This window comes from Oncorhynchus kisutch, linkage group LG16, assembly GCF_002021735.2.
Source record: "Oncorhynchus kisutch isolate 150728-3 linkage group LG16, Okis_V2, whole genome shotgun sequence".
NCBI classification, from domain to species: Eukaryota; Metazoa; Chordata; class Actinopteri; order Salmoniformes; family Salmonidae; genus Oncorhynchus; species Oncorhynchus kisutch.
In genome coordinates this window covers 36,726,260-36,747,142 of record NC_034189.2, presented here as the reverse complement: position 1 = coordinate 36,747,142, position 20,883 = coordinate 36,726,260, and the positions used below count along the sequence as shown (strand labels likewise).

At 45.1% G+C, this 20,883-nt stretch overlaps 1 pseudogene; it reads right to left on the bottom strand.

Moving 5' to 3' along the window:
* Positions 1-410: 410 nt before the first annotated feature.
* Positions 411-20,883, bottom strand: part of LOC116353981 (partitioning defective 3 homolog B-like) — a 133,622-nt pseudogene continuing 113,149 nt past the window's right edge.

The following is a 20,883-nucleotide window of genomic DNA, read 5'->3' as shown; positions in this document are numbered from 1 at the left end:
GTGAGAAATCTTTTATTGTCCCCAACACAAGGTGCACATGTGTAATGATCATGTTGTTTAATCTGCTTCTTGATATACCACCCCTGTCAAGTGGATGGGTTATCTTGGCAAAGGACAATTGCTAACTAACAGGGCCGAAAAAAATGTGTGCACAAAATTTGAGCGAATTTGTGAGAATGGAATATTTTATTTCAGCTCATAAAACATTGGACCAACACTTTACATGTTGCGTTTATATTTTTATTCAGTGTATAAATGTCTGTGGGTATTACTGACGGTGGCTCCTGATAGTGGCTAATATTTAACATGATACAAATTGTAAAATAAAATGGTTAAAAGCGTATATAATTTAAACATTTTAAAGCGCATACAGCAACTCGGCAGATTCAGCCCTACATAAACCTATAGTTTGGTAATCCAAATTGCATACACACATTATGAGGGCACACAATACAATTTTTGAATGACTGCATAGCTATTTATAGCCTACTTCACTGATGGGCCACAATACATATGTTATTCATGGTTTCCTCGTGCGTCAAGGTCAGAATACATCTGTAGACACACCTCAAACACACCTTTATTTCTTAGATCTCCACCCAAAATGAATAGCGTGTGAACAGCATGCTATTCTCATGCTTAAGTTCAAGGTCAGAATGCGCATAGAGAGTGTATTAAAGGGAATTACGTTCCATTTACGCACGCTTAAACTCGGGTTAGAATCGGCCCCAATATGCCCTACTGGCCCTGGTCAAAAGCAATGCACTATGTGGGAAATAGGGTGCCATTTGGGATGAAATCTGAAACACACTGACTGGCCTCAGCGGTAATTAAACACTAACTGATAAAATGAGCTCTCAACAGATTCTAATTATCCTAATTTCAACCTCTAATTCCACCAATCAGCCAGATCTTACTTTTCCGTGGGAGCAAATTGGGAGGTAATCACTTCAGCACAGAGATCTCCTCAGTCTTAATTGTTGAGGGTGATTCAGTCTTTATCAGCAGTAAGACTGGGTCTACGTCCCAAATTGCACCCTATTCCCTAAATAGTGCAATACTTTGACTAGAGCCCTATGAGCTGGTCCAATGGGCCCTGGTCAAAAGTATGGCACTATGTAGGGAATAGGGTGCCATTTGGGAAGCAGCCTGGGCCTCTCTGTTATCGTAGAGGGCTAATTTATCTCAAATGGGAAAGCTAAACTGGGTTGAAAATCTTAATGAATCATTTGGGGCGAGATGAGTCATCATGTTGGTGACTCATAATCAGGACAATTTGCATAACTTTGCAATTTCATCATCCTGTAAAATGAGACAGCTAAATTGGTGAACAATAAATTAATTCATCTTGGCATATTGTATACGATCATTTACAATGTCTATTTCATGCACAGCATAATATAAAAACATGCATTTTACAAACAAAGGTTAAAATGTATCGTCATCAACGTACAATATGACATGATATGGTCAGCGTTGTGATTCTTTACCATCACACAAGGGACATTTATTTAATTTATTTTATTAGTTAAGAACAAATTCTTATTTTCAATGACGGCCTAGGAACAGTGGGTTAACTGCCTTGAAATGAGATTAATGGCGAGAAAGGATAATAATCCCGGTGCATATGAGTAACATGTTTAAGTGTCTCTCTTAGGTCTTCATCGCTGGGAGACTGTGGCTGTGCCCCAAATGGCACCGTGTTCCCTATGTGGTGACCTACTTCTGACCAGGGTTCATAAGGCTATGGACACAGCCCATTAGGGTCCTGCTCAAAAGTGCAGTATATAGGGAATAGGTTGCCATTCGGGACACAGGCCATGTGATGAATAAATATAGTTAGTCAACACAGAGCATACATTTTAATTTGTTCAAGTGTCTTTATGATAACATAACCTAAATTTGACACAGCCGTTTAAATCATAAACACAACACACATTATGGGCAGCAGAAATTTGTTATAGGCAAAAAACTGTTAATGGAAGTTTTTTTTCTCATTTTTAGCAAAGGCCACAACCAAAACAAAACACTTTCAAAAGACACCCACATCTAAAAAGGCGGATGGAAGGGACACGGCAGGCGGGCAAAAATGCTTTGATGTGGACTTCATTTCCTGTTCCTCTGACCTTGTTTCTTAGGATCAACTTCCTGTCCAGTGTCAACTTCTTGTCCAGTTGTCTTCCGTCATCTCGGGAATAGGGTACCTTTTGAGTCGAAACACTAACTTCACCATCCCTGGCCTCTCACTGTTGTTCCAGAAGGGGAGGGGCCTGTTTTTAAGCTTGTGCAAAACGTTTGTGCAAGCCAGCAATCCTGCAAGAGTTTGGCTGGTATTCAATTAAAAGTCTCTTTCCAATCTGTACATTATGTCTAACTCCAGTCATTCTGGACGCCTGTGAATCAAAAATACATCATTTACATCCCCACACATGCATAAAGAAACACACATTTCTAAACATGTCTCTATACATACTGTACATACAGTACACATATAGACCTTTACTGCTTCTAAAACATGTCAGCAGCTGAGAGGAGTGTTCTGATGATGGCCTGGTCCATAAACCACCCCTTCCAAATGGCACCCTATTCCCTACATAGTGCACTACTTTTGACCTGGTCAAAAGAAGTGCACTAGAAAGGGAATAAAGTGGCATTTGGGACGCAGACCTTCCCCTACTGCTTTGATGTTTGTAGATCTCAAAGACCTGGATAGGTGTAAACAGTATGGCTCACGCCCATTGGACGTCTAGTTGGAGCCGTATTATTTACACCAATCAGATTCCTTCAGATTTGCAGACACCAAAGGAGGTAGGGGGGCGAGGATGTTTTCAAACAGGGGGCTGTAGAGAAGCAATGAGTGGGTCTGATTTAGGGTTGGAGTAATCAGTAATCTTTCCAAAATTCCAAGGTTTTCCAAAAATCCTGGTTGGAAGATTCCAGGAATCAAGAAGAAATATGGCAGAAACCCGGGAATCTTCCAACTGGGGAATGTTACCAGAATTCTGCAATCCCAGTCTGAGTCCATCTAGCTATGCCACCTACACCGCTCCGATCATGCTGTTCTTCTGGCCTGGGTCTGGCTGCCTGCCGTCCCTGTAGCCGCCGCCATAGTGCTCCGGGCTGGCGTCATGGTAACCGTCCCTGCCCACTGTCTCGTAGCGGGGGGCACGGGTGCCTGGTGAGGGGGGCACATCCTGGTGCTGGTCAGCCCGGTGGGGTGAGGATGGGTAGTACCTGGGGTCCACCTGTAGTGGCCCAGGAGGCTGGCTGGAGGGGCGGGCTGGGCCTCTTTAGGGGGGTAGTAGTTGCCTCGGCCGGGGTAACCGGGTGCTGTCCTAGACTGGGTGGGGTAGTCATTCGGATCCGCTCTCCTGCGACACACACATGCACGCACACACAGAGGACAGAATCATATTAGAGAGTGTAGACATTTATTTTCAATTTTTTTCCCTCCCAGTCAACTTGTGTGTGTGCATAAGCTTGTGTGTAAATGCACATATCTGATTGAGTGTGTGTGTGACCCGGGGGGTGTAGCGCAGTAAGGAGGCTGCAGGCAGCTGGGTGTCTCTGATTCCCTACCAGTGACTGTGGGGTGATTAGGGGACTAAGCTCCTGGGGTAAGGAGACACGCAGGGCGACTCACAGAGGCAGGGTGGATCACCTTTCACAGCCACATTTTTCACTGCTCACGCTCTGCCCTGCCTGGGCTAAGTTACACACACAGCCAACAACCAGAACCAAATCCCAAAACTAGGCCTTCTCCCAGGTCAGATAGAGGGGAAACTGCACTGGTAAATTCCCTGCACATTTTCATACATGTGTTTGTGATACAAACATGCTTTGCTTTACACACACACACACACACACACACACACACACACACACACACACACACACACACACACACAAATAAGCATTACACACATGACCACATCCCACCCGCCAGCTCTACATCCTCTGAGGACAATAAATGTTGATCTATTCATCAATTCAGCCATCCCTCAATCTCTGGATGGAGAGACGGATAAAGGGATAGATTAATAGATGTGATGCTGTGAAAGGGTCATTTCGGGGGCATATTTGGCCTGTGTAAGCTGGTGGAAAGATGTTTAGGCTAGTGGGAAAATGGAGAAGGATGTGGAGGTGAAAGCCTGTTTGGAGGCCTTGAGCTGGGGTGAAGACTCAGGTGCTCTCCCCTCCCTCAAAACCCCCGCTGGCCAGCTGCTAATCACTAGTGATGAAACATCTGGCTTTCATTTCTCTCTCCACTTCTTTCTCACTCTCCATCTCTCGGCTCCCTTTCTCTCCCTGCTTATCGCTTCTCTGGGCCCTTAGTGAGATCATAGGGCCCCCGGTGCTGAATGATAAGGGACCACCTGTCCGTGTTTGGGTGGTCAAGTCTACATAAACCACATGCTGTTGATATCTGGCATGCCTAGCCCACTGCCCCACACACCACAGAGATCTCCCAAGGGAAGAACATACACAACATGTTATGGCGCACAGTCAACAGGTGCAGAGCTGTCACACTGAGCACGCCTGTGAGTGGACAGTGAGACCTCTACTCTCACTAACTCTAGGAGAGCTAGAGACAGAGAGAAGGGTGCAAAGAGGGCTTTCAAACTCCATGCATTAATTGTTGATTTTTTTTAAACCTTTATTTAACTAGGCAAGTCAGTTAAGAACAAATTCTTATTTTCAATGACAGCCTAGGAACACTGGGTTAACTGCCTGTTCAGGGTCAGAACGACAGATTTGTACCTTGTCAGCTCGGGGATTTGAACTTGCAACCTTTCAGTTACTAAATGGGTGTATCTAAATGCATGTCAGTATAATGGATGTGTGTGTGTATGTATATGTACGTGTGTGTGTGCATGTTTGTGAGTGTATGCGAGTATGTGTAAGGGGTGTAATACACACTATATACACAAAAGTATGTGGACACCACTTCAAATGAGTGAATTCAGCTATTTCAGCCACACCCGTTGCTGACAGGTGTATAAAATTCAGCACACAGCCATGCAATCTCCATAGACAAACACTGGCAATAGAATGTCCTTACTGAAGAGCTCATGGTTTCCATGACCGAGCAGCCACACACAAGCCTAAGATCACCATGCGCAACGCCAAGCGTCGGCTGGAGTGGTGTAAAGCTCACTGCCATTTGACTCTGGAGCAGTAGAAACGCATTCTCTGGAGATGAATCATGCTTCACCATCTGGCAGTCCGATGCCAGGAGAACACTACCTGCCTGAATGCAACTGTAAAGTTTGGTGGAGGAGGAATAATGGTCTGAAGCTGTTTTTCCATGGTTCGGTCTAGGCCCCTTAGTTCCAGTGAAGGGAGATCTTAACGCTACAGCATACAATGACATTCTAGACGATTCTGTGCTTTGTGGCAACAGTGCACAAAGCAAGGGCCATACAAAAATGGTTTGTCGAGATCAGTGTGGAAGAACTTGACTGGCCTGCACAGAGCACTGACCTCAACCCCGTCAAAGACCTTTGGAATGAATAGGAACGCCGACTGGGAGCCAGGCCTAATCGCCCAACATCATGTTTCAACATCTAGTGGAAAGCCTTCCCAGAAGAGTGGAGGCTATTATAGCAGCAAAGGGCAGACAAACTCTGATTTTGGAATGAGACGTTCGATGAGCAGGTGTCCACATACTTTTGGTCATGTAATACAACCTGACAGAGGGAAGTGTGATCCTATCCACATGGGCCAAGTGAACGCTACTAATAACATGTCATGTAATAAATCAGACTCACACCTCTCAACTGTCAACACTATGGCTGCATCCCAAATAGCACCCTATTCGCTATATTGCGCACTACTTTTGATCAGGGACCATAAGGCCAAAAGTAGTGCACCATGTAGGGTATAGGGTGCTACTTACATTTTGGGACAAGCTACACCATGCAAACAGCCCTTGAGATGTAGCCTGAAAACGGGGAGATGGTGCATGTGGTGTGTGTTTATGTGGTCTGTGTGTCTCTATGTGGCGTATTGTGTGTGTTATGTGTATGCGTCTATGAGCTGTGCGTTTGTGTGTGCGCAATGACATTTGGGCATAGTTTCCACCTTACGACAAGGAGGAATTTGGCCCTGGTGAGTGAGGGGGGACTATTTGCACCTGCCCAAGGAAACGGAAGGAACATTAGGCCCTGTGGTTCTTACCTGACCCTCAATAAACTCCATTGGTGTGAGGGAACACAGCTGGTAGATAGCAGCCATGGAGGCCACCGCTTGGAGGGGATCTAACCCATTTTCTGGAGGGTCCATAGCACTTACTGACAATCTGCATACGTGTGTGTGTGTGTGTGTATACGTGCAAGTTTTGAGTTTGTGCTATGGACTTTCCAAAATAACGGACAGACAGAGGGACACACACACACACACACACGGCAGGCAGAGTGCTAAAAACAGGCCAGACAAGGCTGATTCCACATTAAAGGGATACTTTCAGGATTTTGGCAATGCAGTCTTTAATCTACTTCCCCAGAACTAGACACCCATAGATTTCCATTCATTGCGCTAGTCGCAAAACTACCTCTAACTTCATTCATACTGGCCGCAGAGACATATAAATGGTATCCACGAGTTCATCTGACTCTGGAGAAGTAGATAACGGGCCTCATTGTCAAAATCCCAAAGTATCCCTTTAAAGGAAAACCATTAGGCTGTAATGGAGAGAGGTTATTTGTGTTAATGAAACCAACCTAGATAAACATTGGGGAGAGGGCTTTCACACAGACATGCATGCACACACCCACACACAAAATGTCTCTGTGTTCTCCATCACTCTGTCTACTCTATAGTGAGTACAGTATGAATTACACTTTGCAGCACTGTATCCCACTGAGACCTTTACACAGGAGTAACACGCACTAAAATGAGACTGAATAGCACCAACAATTCTATCAGATATCCTGGTGGCCAATGACTAAGTGGCTAAAATAAACATTCCACATTTAACTACTGGTACTTCAGCTGGTTCAGATCTAAAATAGTGTCAGCCTTGACTAGATCTTTCCGTCTGTTTTGTGACTTCACTGGTCAGCGGTCAAAGACCTCACTCACTCAGTCTCTCTCTAAGTGTGTGTTTATCCTTTGTTTTATTTATAAATCAATGATTTAATTTTCCATAAATGCTTGTGCCTGCCTCGGTGTCTGTCGGAGAGGGAGAGACAGAAAGAGAGTGACCTCTCCAGGCAGCCAGAGCCCATTTATGGAAGCCTAACGGCTAAACCAGTTTCATTTCCAAAATACTGATTTCATTACGGGCCCGTTTCATCGAAAACAGAGTTAGCGGGGGAAAAGTTCCATTTCCGTTTCATCGAAAACAGAGTTAGCGGGGGAAAAGTTCCATTTCCGTTTCATCGAAAACAGAGTTAGCGGGGGAAAAGTTCCATTTCCGTTTCATCGAAAACAGAGTTAGCGGGGGAAAAGTTCCATTTCCGTTTCATCGAAAACAGAGTTAGCGGGGGAAAAGTTCCATTTCCGTTTCATCGAAAACAGAGTTAGCGGGGGAAAAGCGTGCCTGTATTTACTCCGGACCGAAACGGCAACACACTGCCACAAAAAGGAGCAATGAAGTGGCGACGCCAATCAAAAAAAGGTCCAATCACTTCGTAACAGGTTCCGCAGAGATTTGAAGAACAAACCAGGACTCGTATTCAATGTTTCCCACAGTAGGAGTGCTGATCTAGAATCAGTTCACCCATGTCATTTCTTCCATTGTGATCATAAGGCACTCCTACTCTGAGACGCTTGATACATACAGCAAGGAGCGTCATGAATGAGGAAGCCGGTACGGAAAAGTCTTCGTTTGGGTCTGAGAAACCTAAAAGGACTTAGCATACCAATAAAAAGGTAAATGAATTGAAATGATCTGAATTTAAATGAAAAGTAAGGGATGAGATTAGTGAGAGACCAACGCTCATGTGCTGATCAAACATTTACCCAGCATGCACATGTTTAAGCAAAATACCGTGCTGACGTGGCCATCTGTCGGAGAGCGAAGCCATGCTCACAAGGGAGAAAACGCACACCAACACACACAGCTCCAATCACGGATCATTAGCAGGAGAGAAGAGACCACAGATCAGTGGGTTGGAGATAGGTGCCGTGGAACAAAACCACTGAGCTGAGACCAGGGAAGGTTAAACATGTGTATGTGTATGTGTGGTCAGACTGGTCCTCATGTGTTCAAGAGTAGCATAGCCTTGCACTTTGTGAAGACATTTACATGACTACAGTAGCTCTGGAGTTAAATGTGCCATTCAGACCACACACACACACACACACACACACCTCTTTTGCAGACCCCAATTGATGAGGGTAATATCAGTCCTCCATCTGAAGCACTGGCCACCGGCTGCACATTAATCACGCAATTATCAGCCCAGCGACAACTGTTCACGCACACAACCTCGGCTTAGCGGCCTAATCCAATCACCTATGGGGTCATGGGCCGTTCAGACTGGATAACCTGGGGCTGAGCCGTGGAGCCCATGACCCAGTGCTTCAGAACAGTAATGACCTTAATGTGCTCCATATGGGGTAGAATGAGTGTGTGTTTTACCCCTCCCTCCCTTCCTCTGCCTCCCCCCGAGCACTAACACCCCAGTCTAGGGAAAAGCTGATCCCCACTACAGGAGCCGGGGTTGGGATGGGGAGAATAGAGGGGTACCACCATTCCCCCCTAAGGCACTGGACTTTCCAGACGTGCAGCCCCAGCCGCATCCCCAGCAAGTGCAGGCTCCTTCCTCACAAAAGACAGGCCAAATGTATGCTAATGGAACACAGTCGCACAGCAGAGACACACTCATTTGTGAGGAAATGACTCTCAATGAGCTGGGCCCGGGGGGGGGGATCTCGCACAAAGTTCAGCTTGGTTTGAAAAACACATTTATTTCACTTCCCTCTCGATTCCTCTCTCCATATCGCTCTCCCTCTTTCTGTATTATTTCCCCTCCAAAACCCAGAAATTTTACCCCCCTCCCCCCCAATCTCTCGCTCTTTGTTTTGTCAAATTCCTGGAATAAATTTAGGTCCCCCGTCTTGGTATTGACGCTTCGGGGAGATGTAGTGTTTCTGGGGTACAGGGCTCGTTTCATCCTCGAGTGAACATCTAAAACAAGAGAGCAAACATATAAGATTTGGAATGACTCATTCGGAGGCAGCGCGCGCGGAACTTTCCTCCCTCTTTGTTCTGGTGCTGAAGACGTGCTGCTCCCCACCAGCGGTTGAATGCTCTGTCACTCTGTGAACCGTCCTCTCACACAGAGACTTGAACAAAGGCTTGTGGGGTTGACACCTCTAACTAAAATCAGAAGAGAGGGCTAAGCGACAGCGCGGACATTTCTCTCGACAGTTCATTTAACCGCCTGCGATCTGACGCTGGTCGAGTGTGAGTAACCATAAGTTACGTCGTCTGAGACATGTGTTAGCATAAGCTTAGCATTAGCTCAGGAAGGGCCTACATGCAGAAAGCCTTAGGCTTTAGCTCACAGTCCAGACCTAGTCAGGAACACTGCTCCTTTCAGTGGATGCTCTGTTCAGTTTTAGTGCATCTCAGTCAGCGTGGCTCCACTCCCTTCTCCTTGGTGCCCCTCATGTCAGCCGGAGCAATAACCCGTGAAATGACAGCTCTCTCCGCACCACTTCACTGTGTGCTCTGGTTGTCTCCCAGGCCCACCACACTCCTGGTTAGCGCTGGGGGACTTTAACACAGCAGAGTGTGTGTGTGTGTGTGTGTGTGGGGGGGGGGGGAAGAGTGTGTGAGTGAGTATGTGTACAGCAGGTACTAAGTCTACATGTGTGCACGTGTGTAAGTGCCATCTGACATGAGGATGTTGAGTCAGATGGAGAGGGAAACGTAGTAAGTGTTATATAATATAATGTGTCATTTAGCAGACCCTTGATTCAAAGCGACTGACTGTAGAGCATGCATACATTTCCGTATGGGTGGTCCCAGTCGGAATCGAACCTGCGACTTTGGCATTGGGCCGTGCTCCGCTAACAGAGCTGCACAGAACCGCATCATGCTCATGCATAATCTAGGTGGACCTTTGTGGCGCAGAGAAAGGATCCATCCCCCGTCTATTCTTCGTCTCCCAGGAGCTGATCAGGGCTACTCCCGGGATGAGGAGGCTTTCCCAAGGCAAACACTCCAGATTTAATTATAAGCTCTAAAGAGGATTACTCTCTCTGCTGCCGTGTGTGTGTGTGTGTGTGTGTATTGTATTGTATTGATGGTGGCCTAAAACAGATAAGAAGACAGACAGACGTGCATGCACACACACGCCAAGGTTGGGCTCAATTCAAATTGAGGAAGTGATTTGAAATACAAATTCAGAAATGTCAAAAACTTTTCAAATAAACAGCAATCACTGAAGTCACTGAAAATAACAAATGCCTTCTTTACGATTATTGAATTGTAATTAAAATGTACTTCCTGAAATGAACCTACCTGGAGTGGGCTGCGTACTGACGCTCCTCGTCCTCATAGCAGGGTCCCGGGCGGGTATCAGGTCCTCTCACGGCCATCTGTGGAGGAGAGGGGCACATAATGGTTAATATTATTACTACACATCTGTCTGTCTGTCTCTCTCTCTCTCCACCATCACTAGCTAAGCCGGCTTAATGTTAAGGTTCATATTAGGATTAGCGTTAGCTATAAGGGTAAGGGTTAATAATGGTTAGACGTAGCTGTAGCCTACAGTCACGTGAGAGAGGACAAATAATGTTACTACAAATACATGCCTGTCTACCCCCACCGTCACATAATAAGTCTCAGAATGGCTTAGTGGTAGGGAAGGGCTTTACAGTGCGACCATTTTACTCGCATATGCGCCTAAATAGTTTGCTGTGTGACCAGGAATTGTTATCTAAAATATTTTCCATTGTGATCCTAGTTTTGTTTGTGTGCGACTATAGGTCAGGGTTTGTAGTAGTTAGAGGGTGGGCTTGGCCAACGACAAAAACATGCAATCCCCTGAAAAGAGCTTTTTACCGCCACATCCCACTCCTCACACAACACATTCACCGTGTATTTATTCCCGTGACACTATAAGTATTCATATATATATATATATATATATATATATATATATATATATATATAATTCAAATTGAAGGCATATATATATATATATATATATATATGAATAATTATATATATAATTATATAATTATATATATATGAATAATTATATATATATGAATTCTTATAGTGTACAGAAACAATATACACTGCTCAAAAAAAGGGAACACTAAAATAACACTGGATTTGGAGTCACACTCAAAATTAAAGTAGAAAACCACACTACAGGCAGATCCAACTTTGATGTAATGTCCTTAAAACAAGTCAAAATGAGGTTCAATAGTGTGTGTGGCCTCCACTTGCCTGTATGACCTCCCTACAACGCCTGGGCATGCTCCTGATGAGGTGGCGGATGGTCTCCTGAGGGATCTCCTCCCAGACCTGGACTAAAGCATCCGCCAACTCCTGGACAGTCTGTGGTGCAACATGGCGTTGGTGGATGGAGCGAGACATGATGTCCCAGATGTGCTCAATTGGATTCAGGTCTTTGGAACGGGCGGGCCAGTCCATAGCATCAATGCCTTCCTCTTGCAGGAACTGCTGACACACTCCAGCCACATGAGGTCTAGCATTGTCTTGCATTAGGAGGAACCCAGGGCCAACCGCACCAGCATATGGTCTCACAAGGGGTCTGAGGATCTCATCTCGGTACCTAATGGATGTCAGGCTACCTCTGGCAAACACATGGAGGCCCCCAAAGAAATGCCACCCCACACCATGACTGACCCACCGCCAAACTGGTCATGCTGGAGGATGTTGCAGGCAGCAGAACGTTCTCCACGCCGTCTCCAGACTCTGTCACGTCTGTCACATGTGCTCAGTGTGAACCTGCTTTCATCTGTGAAGAGCACAGGGCGCCAGTGGCGAATTTGCCAATCTTGGTGTTCTCTGGCAAATGCCAAACGTCCTGCACGGTGTTGGGCTGTAAGCACAACCCCCACCTGTGGACGTCGGGCCCTCATACCACCCTCATGGAGTCTGTTTCTGACCGTTTGAGCAGACACATGCACATTTGTGGCCTGCTGGAGGTCATTTGGCAGGGCTCTGGCAGTGCTCCTCCTTGCACAAAGGCGGAGGTAGCGGTCCTGCTGCTGGGTTGTTGCCCTCCTACGGCCTCCTCCACGTCTCCTGATGTCCTGGCCTGTCTCCTGGTAGTGCCTCCATGCTCTGGACACTACGCTGACAGACACAGCAATCTTTCTTGGCACAGCTCGCATTGATGTACCATCCTGGATGAGCTGCACTACCTGAGCCACTTGTGTGGGTTGTAGACTCCGTCTCATGCTACCACTAGAGTGAAAGCACCGCCAGAATTCAAAAGTGACCAAAACATAAGCCAGGAAGCGTAGGAACTGATAAGTGGTCTGTGGTCACCACCTGCAGAACCACTACTTTATTGGGGGTGTCTTGCTTATTGCCTATAATTTCCACCTGTTGTCTATTCCATTTGCACCACAGCATGTGGAATTTATTGTCAAACAGTGTTGCTTCCTAAGTGGATAGTTTGATTTCACAGAAGTGTGATTGACTTGGAGTTACATTGTGTTGTTTAAGTGTTCCCTTTATTTTTTGGAGCAGTATATATATATATATATATATATTTAAAAAAATTAAACTCTGCATTGTTGAAAATGGACCCGTAAGTAAGCATTTCACTGTTAGTGTCACGATCGTTAGTATAGACGGACCAAGGCGCAGCGTACTTTGAGTTCCACATCATTTATTAAACAGTGAAACTTAGAAAAAACAAAACAATAAAGAATAAACGAACCGTGACGACAATTCTGTGCTAACAGGCAACTAAACAATATCCCATAACCCACAGGTGGAAAAATGCAACTTAAGTATGATCCCCAATTAGAGACAACGATTACCAGCTGCCTCCAATTGGGAATCATACACAAACCCCAACATAGAAAATAAACCTAGAACCCCACATAGAAATAATAAACTAGACTAAAATGCCTAGTCACGCCCTGACCCACTCTATCATAGAAAATACAGGCTTTCTATGGTCAGGACGTGACAATTAGTTTACACCTGTTCTTTACGAAGCATATGAGAAATACAATTGGATTTGCTATACAGTACCAGTCAAAGGCTTGCACACACCTACTCAAGAGTTTGCAAACCTGTCATCAAGGCAAAGGGGGCTACTTTGAAGAATCTCAAATATAAAATATACTTTGATTTGTTTAACACTTTTGGTTACTACATGATTCCATTGGTGTTATTTAATAGTTTTGATGTCTTCACTATTATTCTGCAATGTAGAATATAGGTAAAATAAAGAATGGAATGAGTAGGTGTGTCCAATCTTTTGACTGGTATTATATATTTTCTATTTATCCACAGGGCTGCACACACACACACACACACACACAGACACACACACAGACACAGACACAGACACACACAGTTTTTGGACAGTGGGTTGAACATTGCACTCCAAAACACCTTGATAACTGTCTGATTCCCTGATGTCTTGCACACGTTTAAGGCTTCCAGGACCAGAGGCAGTAATGCAACTCCACAATATTATTGAACCTCTAATGTTTGATTGTCGGGAGAGTGTTCTTTTCTTTAAATGCTCTTTTGGTTGTTGGTAGCTCTGGGGTGCCAATAATTGTAATTCAAATCGTAAACAAAAATGTAACTGGTTCTGCAATGTTGAAAATCCGATAAGGTGTGGAGACCAAACCTTTTTTCAACTTATTTTAGAAGAAATGGGGAATTATTTAACAAAAGTGCAAGGGTGCCAATATACTGTATTTGGCTGCAACTGTAACTAGCTACGACAAGCTACGACAAGGCTTTCCTAACCATACCACCATACCCATAACTCTCATCTGAAAATGAATGTAGAAAGGGAAATGGGGATGCCTAGTCAGTTGTACAACTGAATGCATTCAACTGAAATGTGTCTTCCACATTTTACCCAACCCCTCTGAATCAGAGAGGTGGCGGTAACAGAGGGTTACCTGCCTTGTTCAGGGGCAGAACGACAGATTTTTACCTTGTCAGCTCGGGGATTGCATCCAGCAACATTCCGGTTACTGGCCCAACGCTCTAACCACTAGGCTACCCGCCAACCCTCCATGTCTCGAGCTAGACAGAAACCATGAGCATAAACCACATTATGCCGAGGGGTAGGCCATTTGGGTATTGAGTATTGAGCCGCTCAATCTTTGTGTGAAGGTTAAAGGCATTATGCAAAGAGGTGCGGGGTAATGGCTGTCGTCGCTGTGTGCCATTTGTCTCGTCGGCCATGTTCCAAATGGCACCCTATTCCTTACATAGTGCACTACTTTTGAACAGTGCCCTACGAGCTGGTACTATGGGCCCAGGTCAAAAGTAACGTACTATAGGGAATAAGGTGCTATTTGGGACGAAGCCAGGGAGAGCGGGAAGCCGGGGGCCAGGGTTCAGGTTAGAGCTGCTCGGTTGCATGTTAAGTTTGGTCATATGTGCCTCTGGGGAAGAGGGAGAGATGGAGGAGAGAGGGAGAGAAAGGATGAGAGGAAGAGAGAGAGAGTGAAAGGGGGATAGGAGGGGAGAGAGAAGCAAAGAAAGAGAAGAGCAAAAGAGCAGGAGAGAAAGCGGGGGAGAGAAAGAGGGAGAGAGAGGGAGACAGAGAGAGCGACAGACAGAGAGAAGGAAAGAGGGAGAGAAAGAAACACAACGAGAGAATGTCAGCATAGAGAGCCGAAATTCACTCCAAACATTTTAGTAACAGAGTTGGATGGGTGAATTTGATCATCGGCCAGTGGACTACTAGTGGACTATCAAACAAGAATATAAAATTATGTACTTTATCATTTTGTTCATGTTGTAGCTATCGAGCGGGTTACTGTCAGTCTATGAATAGTGACCAGAAAAGAGTGTGTGCCGAAAGGCCTCGACTCCTCTAGGGTGGTGGTGGTTATAACACTTCCTGGAGTCTGACCCCTCAACCTCCATCCCAAGCATAACTGCTCACCATGGCAACGAGGTAGAGTATAAATCTTTTGGACACAAAACAGAGAAGATCATATTAAATTCTGTTTCCTATTAAACTCACGCACATTTTGGTTTTGAGCCTGATGATGTCGTGTAAGTGTAAGTGTGTGTGTGTGTGTGTGTGTTGCTGTGGATCGCAGAGGCAGTGTTAATGTGTTCTACAGGCAGGGTAGCTTACGGAGGAACAGCCTTTCTCCGGACACACTAAGCAGCTGAGGCCAGGCCACATGCAGCCCATGGAGCATTGTGAGAGGTTGGAGTTTCCCTCCTGCACTGAGAAAGTTAAGTGCGCCATGTGGCAGCCCACTCATCCCACCATGGACGACCTTTACGTCGTATGAAATTAAAACTACAGACTGCCATACAAGACTGACGGACTACTTTCCCTCACAGTAAAAGACAAACGTTACAGCCAAATGGAGAACCACACAGTTAAGAACACGGGCTTTTGAGTAAAGGACGAGTTGATATTCAAGCTCGAAAATCACCCTCTCTCGCTCGTTTTCCCCAGAAAACGAAGCGTCTGGAGTGCCACTAAGTGTGCCGCAAAAACACACCAATCAAGTAGTTAAAGCCAGCTGTCGCATTCATCAAAAATACTGTGCATATACAGGAAATGAGTTTCCTGGAGCACTTCACTCCCCTAAGCAATTTACAGTCACGTGCGTACAATAAGCCTCAAACGAGGGCCTGAATGTCTTGACATAAAATACGAGGAATGCTTTCATGGTAAAACGGAGGTACGAGAGAAAAAAGAAATAATATTCTGAGCCCCTCTCTTTCTCGCACCCTATCTTTTTGAACAGAGTAATTGCTTGTGTTCTCTCTGCCATCCATCCATCTCTGATGCTAATTAGCCGCATCTCTCAGTGAGGAATCGCAGCCTGGCACCCCCCCCCCTCCCCCCGCTGGCAGCGGACGTGTCCGCCTGCGGTCGGCTGGCATGATGCAGCGGCAGGCGAGATCCATCCAATATCTGCACTTCCTCATAATTTTCCGTAATGAGATTCCATTGATTTCCGCTCGGGAAACAAACTGGCACTGAGGGAACAGTTTTAGCCGTGGCAGGAGGGTGGGGGCTTTCATGGGGACTGAAGTCTCAAACTGTGTTACTTTGTTCAAACTGTGTCTCACAAAACTCACACTGTGTCTCGCTACTAACTCAAACTGTGCTCATGGTGCTCTTGGTGTTTCGTAAAACAAACAAACTGTACTCAGTCAGTCTCTAAATCTCACTCTGCGGATCTCTCCCTTATGTCTGGCCCTACATTACGTGTGGTGTTGGTCTGTTTGACGCTTCACTGCTACAGTCATGCAGCACTGTGCCCCCCCCCCCCCCCCCCCCCCTCAATGTCCCCTAAACACTCCCAGAGCTCGTTAGCAGCAGATGGTAAGACTGGCTCATTTGGGGCCTAGTCATGCCTCCCCTTACAGCCATGTAAGGTTACTTCCAAACTGAGTGGAGTAGAGAGCTAGTGCAAGTACATGGTACAATCTGCCTGTATTGTATTAACTTGTTTTGGGAAATTGGGGTGGGATGGTGGGTAAAGGGGGAGGGTCGAGGTTCAGTCATTTACATAAAAACTTATTTGTAGCCATTGGGGTGTGCGCTGTCCAATTGGCCTCTGATGGACTTTTCAACGACAGGGTTGGCCAAAGAAGCCCTCCCCCCTGGAGAGCTATGTAGGTGCATGGTTTTAGTTGAATCCTGTTGTAACACACTGGTTTGGATACCGGTCATCAAGGTCCCGGTGAGCAACTGATTAGGAGAATCAGGTGTGCTAGATTGGGGTTGCAGCAAAAGCCTGCAGGAGGGAGATCTCTAGGAGGAAGTATTGGCACAACTGTGGGTTTGAGTGGTGTTCTCCACATGTTCAGGGTTACAACTTTGAGTTGGTAGGGGTGTGAGGAAAATCCACAGTCTGACAAATGATTTTCGTGGAGGTGATGAGGAATTGGGGTATTTCCCCTTGCCTGGCTCCAGGTGAGCTGCAGTATCGGATCTCCCATCTATTTAAAATGTTTGCTCACAGCGCGTGTGTTTGTGAGAGGAAAATGTCCCCCATAGTCTAGACACACAGAGTGCTTCCCGTCCTATGAGCATTACAGTATTCTGTCAAGTCATGGCAGCATGCACTCCCAGCGAGCCTGCCAACATCAAAGATGGGAAATTATGACCCCAACACACACACACACTAAAAATAAAATAAAAAAGGTGATGAGGTGATGTGTCCCAACCCAAGCGAAGGCGAGAGTGTGGGGAATCGGGATTGTGTTCGATTGCAGTTTAAACTGCAAACAGATCACACACACTCTCCTGTTGGTCAAAGACAAGCTTTCAAGCCTCGGTGATAAAGAGGCCCAAATCAGTCCCGGTAGCCTTCGTCGGAGAGATAACCTAGTCTGGACGGCGCTCACGGAATTCAGAATGAACAGACATAAAACAAAGAGAAGAAGTGAAGCGATTTGTGTCAGGGGTCAGGGGTCAGGGGATGAGGAGGCAGCGCGGGGGAACGAGGACGGAGAGGAGAGGGGTTCCGTGTTCGGAATGACTCATTGTGACTTTGAAAAGCGTGGAGGAAAACTCTGGAGAGAACTGATGCGACACCTTCAAAATGTGTGTGTGTATTGCACATTACATGTAAGGTGTTTGCAAACACATTCATCAAAGGAACATCAGAGCGGACAGGAGAAAAAAGGCCATATCAAAAGCCATTCCAAAGACAACGGGAGGTAAGCTAGCTAAGCCACCAACGAAACTTAGAAACAAAACAGAATAAAGAAGCTGATGACAGATTGAGGGTTGAAGATGACTCTAGTCTCTAGATGCTGATCTAAGGTCAATTTGTCATTATACCCTCTTATGGTTATTTTAATTTCACCTTTATTTAACCAGGTAGGCCAGTTGAGAACAAGTTCTCATTTACAACTGTGACCTGGCCAAGATAAAGCAAAGCAGTGTGACAAAAACAACAGAGTTAAACAAACAAATGTACAGTCAATAACACAATAGAAAAATGTATGTACAGTGTGTGCAAATGTAGAAGATTAGGGAGGTAAGGCAATTAATAGGCCATAGAGGTGAAATAATTACAATTTAGCATTAACACTGGAGTGAGAGATGTGCAGATGACGATGTGCAAGCAGAGATACTGGGGTGCAAAAGAGCAAGAAGATAAATAACAATATGGGGATGAGGTAGTTGGGTGTGCTATTTACAGATTGGCTGTGTACAGGTACAGTGATGGGTAAGCTGTTCTGACAGCTGATGCTTAAAGTTAGAGAGGGAGACATAAGTCTCCAGCTTCAGTGATTGGGTGTGGTGGGTAGTATATGGGGATTTGGTGACAAAACAGATGGCACTGTGATAGACTACATCCAGTTTGCGGAGTAGACAGTTGGAGGCTATTTTGTAAATGACATCGCCGAAGTCAAGGATCGGTAGGATAGTCCGTTTTAAGAGGGTATGCTTGGCAGCATGAGTGAAGGAGGCTTTGGTGCAATATAAGATGTCGATTCTAGAGTAAATGTTGGATTGGAGATGCTTAATGTGAGTCTGGAAGGAGAGTTTACAGTCTAACCAGACACCTGGGAATTTGTAGTTGTCCACATATTCTAAGTCAGAACCGTCTAGAGTAGACATAGACTGATTAATCGGAATGGACGATTAATTAGGGCCGATTTCAAGTTTTCATAACAATCGGAAATCGGTATTTTTGGGCACCGATTTGCCGATTTTTTACTTATTGTTTTTTTTGTATACCTTTATTTAACTAGGCAAGTCAGTTAAGAACATATTCTTATTTTCAATGACAGCCTAGGAACGGTGGGTTAACTGCCTCGTTCAGGGGCAGAACGACAGATTTTCACCTTGTCAGCTCGGGGGATCCAATCTTGCAAATTTAAAGTTAACTGGTCCATCGCAATAACGACCTGCCTCTCTCGTTGCACTCCACAAGGAGACTGCCTGTTACGCGAATGCAGTAAGCCAAGGTAAGTTGCTAGCTAGCATTAAACTTATCTTGTAAAAAACAATCATAATCACTAGTTAACTACACATGGTTGATGATATTACTAGATATTATCTAGCATGTCCTGCATTGCATATAATCTGACTGAGCATACAAGCATACAATTATCTAAGTATCTGACTGAGTGGTGGTAGGCAGAAGCAGGCGCATAAACATTCATTCAAACAGCACTTTCGTGCGTTTTGCCAGCAGCTCTTCGGTGTGCGTCATGCATTGCGCTGTTTATGACTTCAAGCCTATCAACTCCCGAGATGAAGCTGGTGTAACCGAAGTGAAATGGCTAGCTAGTTAACGCGTGCTAATAGCGTTTCAAACGCCACTCGCTCTGAGCCTTCTAGTAGTTGTTCCCCTTGCTCAGCATGGGTAACGCTGCTTCGAAGGTGGCTGTTGTCATAGTGTTGCTGGTTCGAGCCCAGGGAGGAGCGAGGAGAGGGACGGAAGCTATACTGTTACACTGGCAATACTAAAGTGCCTATAAGAACATCCAATAGTCAAAGGTTAATGAAATACAAATGGTATAGAGGGAAATCGTCCTATAATTCCTATAACAACTACAACATAAAACTTCTTACCTGGGAATATTGAAGACTCATGTTAAAAGGAACCACCAGCTTTCATATGTTCTCATGTTCTGAGCAAGGAACTGAAACGTTAGCTTTCTTAGATAGCACATAATGCACTTTTACTTTCTTCTCCAACACTTTGTTTTTGCATTATTTAAACCAAATTGAACATGTTTCATTATTTACTTGAGGCTAAATTGATTTTATTGATGTATTATATTAAGTTAAAATAAGTGTTCATTCAGTATTTTTGTAATTGTCATTATTACAAATAAAAAAATACAAATTGTCCTATTAATTGGTATCGGGTTTTTGGTCCTCCTATAATCGGTATCGGCGTTGAAAAATCATAATCGGTCGACCTCTACTGAATAGTATGACAGAATTCCAGCTATGTCTGCAGTAGATTGCAACTCAGCCCCCTATGGCAGTTCTATTTTGTTCGTAAAATGTTGTAGTTGGGGATGGAAATGTCAAGATTTTTGGTGGCCTTCCTAAGCCAGGATTCAGACACAGCTAGGACATCAGGGTTGGCGGAGTGTGCTAAAGCAGTGAATAAAACAAACTTAGGGAGGAGGCTTCTGATGTTAACATGCATGAAACCAAGGCTTTTACGGTTACACAAGTCAACAAATGAGAGCGCCTGGGGAATGGGAGGGGTGCTGGGGGCTGCAGGGCCTGGGTTAACCTCTATATCAACAGAGGAACAGAGGAGGAGTAGGAAAAGAGTATGGCTAAAGGCTATAAGAACTGGTCGTCTAGTGCGTTGGAACAGAGAGTAAAAGGAGCAGATTTCTGGGCGTGGCAGAATAGATTCAAGGCATAATGTACAGGATGGTAGGATGTGAGTACAGTGGAGGTAAACCTAGACATTGAGTGACGATGAGAGGTTTTGACTCTAGAGGCACCAGTTAAGCCAGATGAGGTCACTGCATGTGTGGCGGGTGTGACAAAAGGACTATCTAAGGCATATTGGGCAGGGCTGGGGGCTCTACAGTGAAATAAGACAATAATCAAATTTCAAATCAAATTTATTTATATAGCCCTTCCTACATCAGCTGAAATCTCAAAGTGCTGTACAGAAACCCAGCCTAAAACCCCAAACAGCAAGCAATGCAGCTGTAGAAGCATGGCGGCTAGGAAAAACTCCCTAGAAAGGCCAAAACCTAGGAAGAAACCT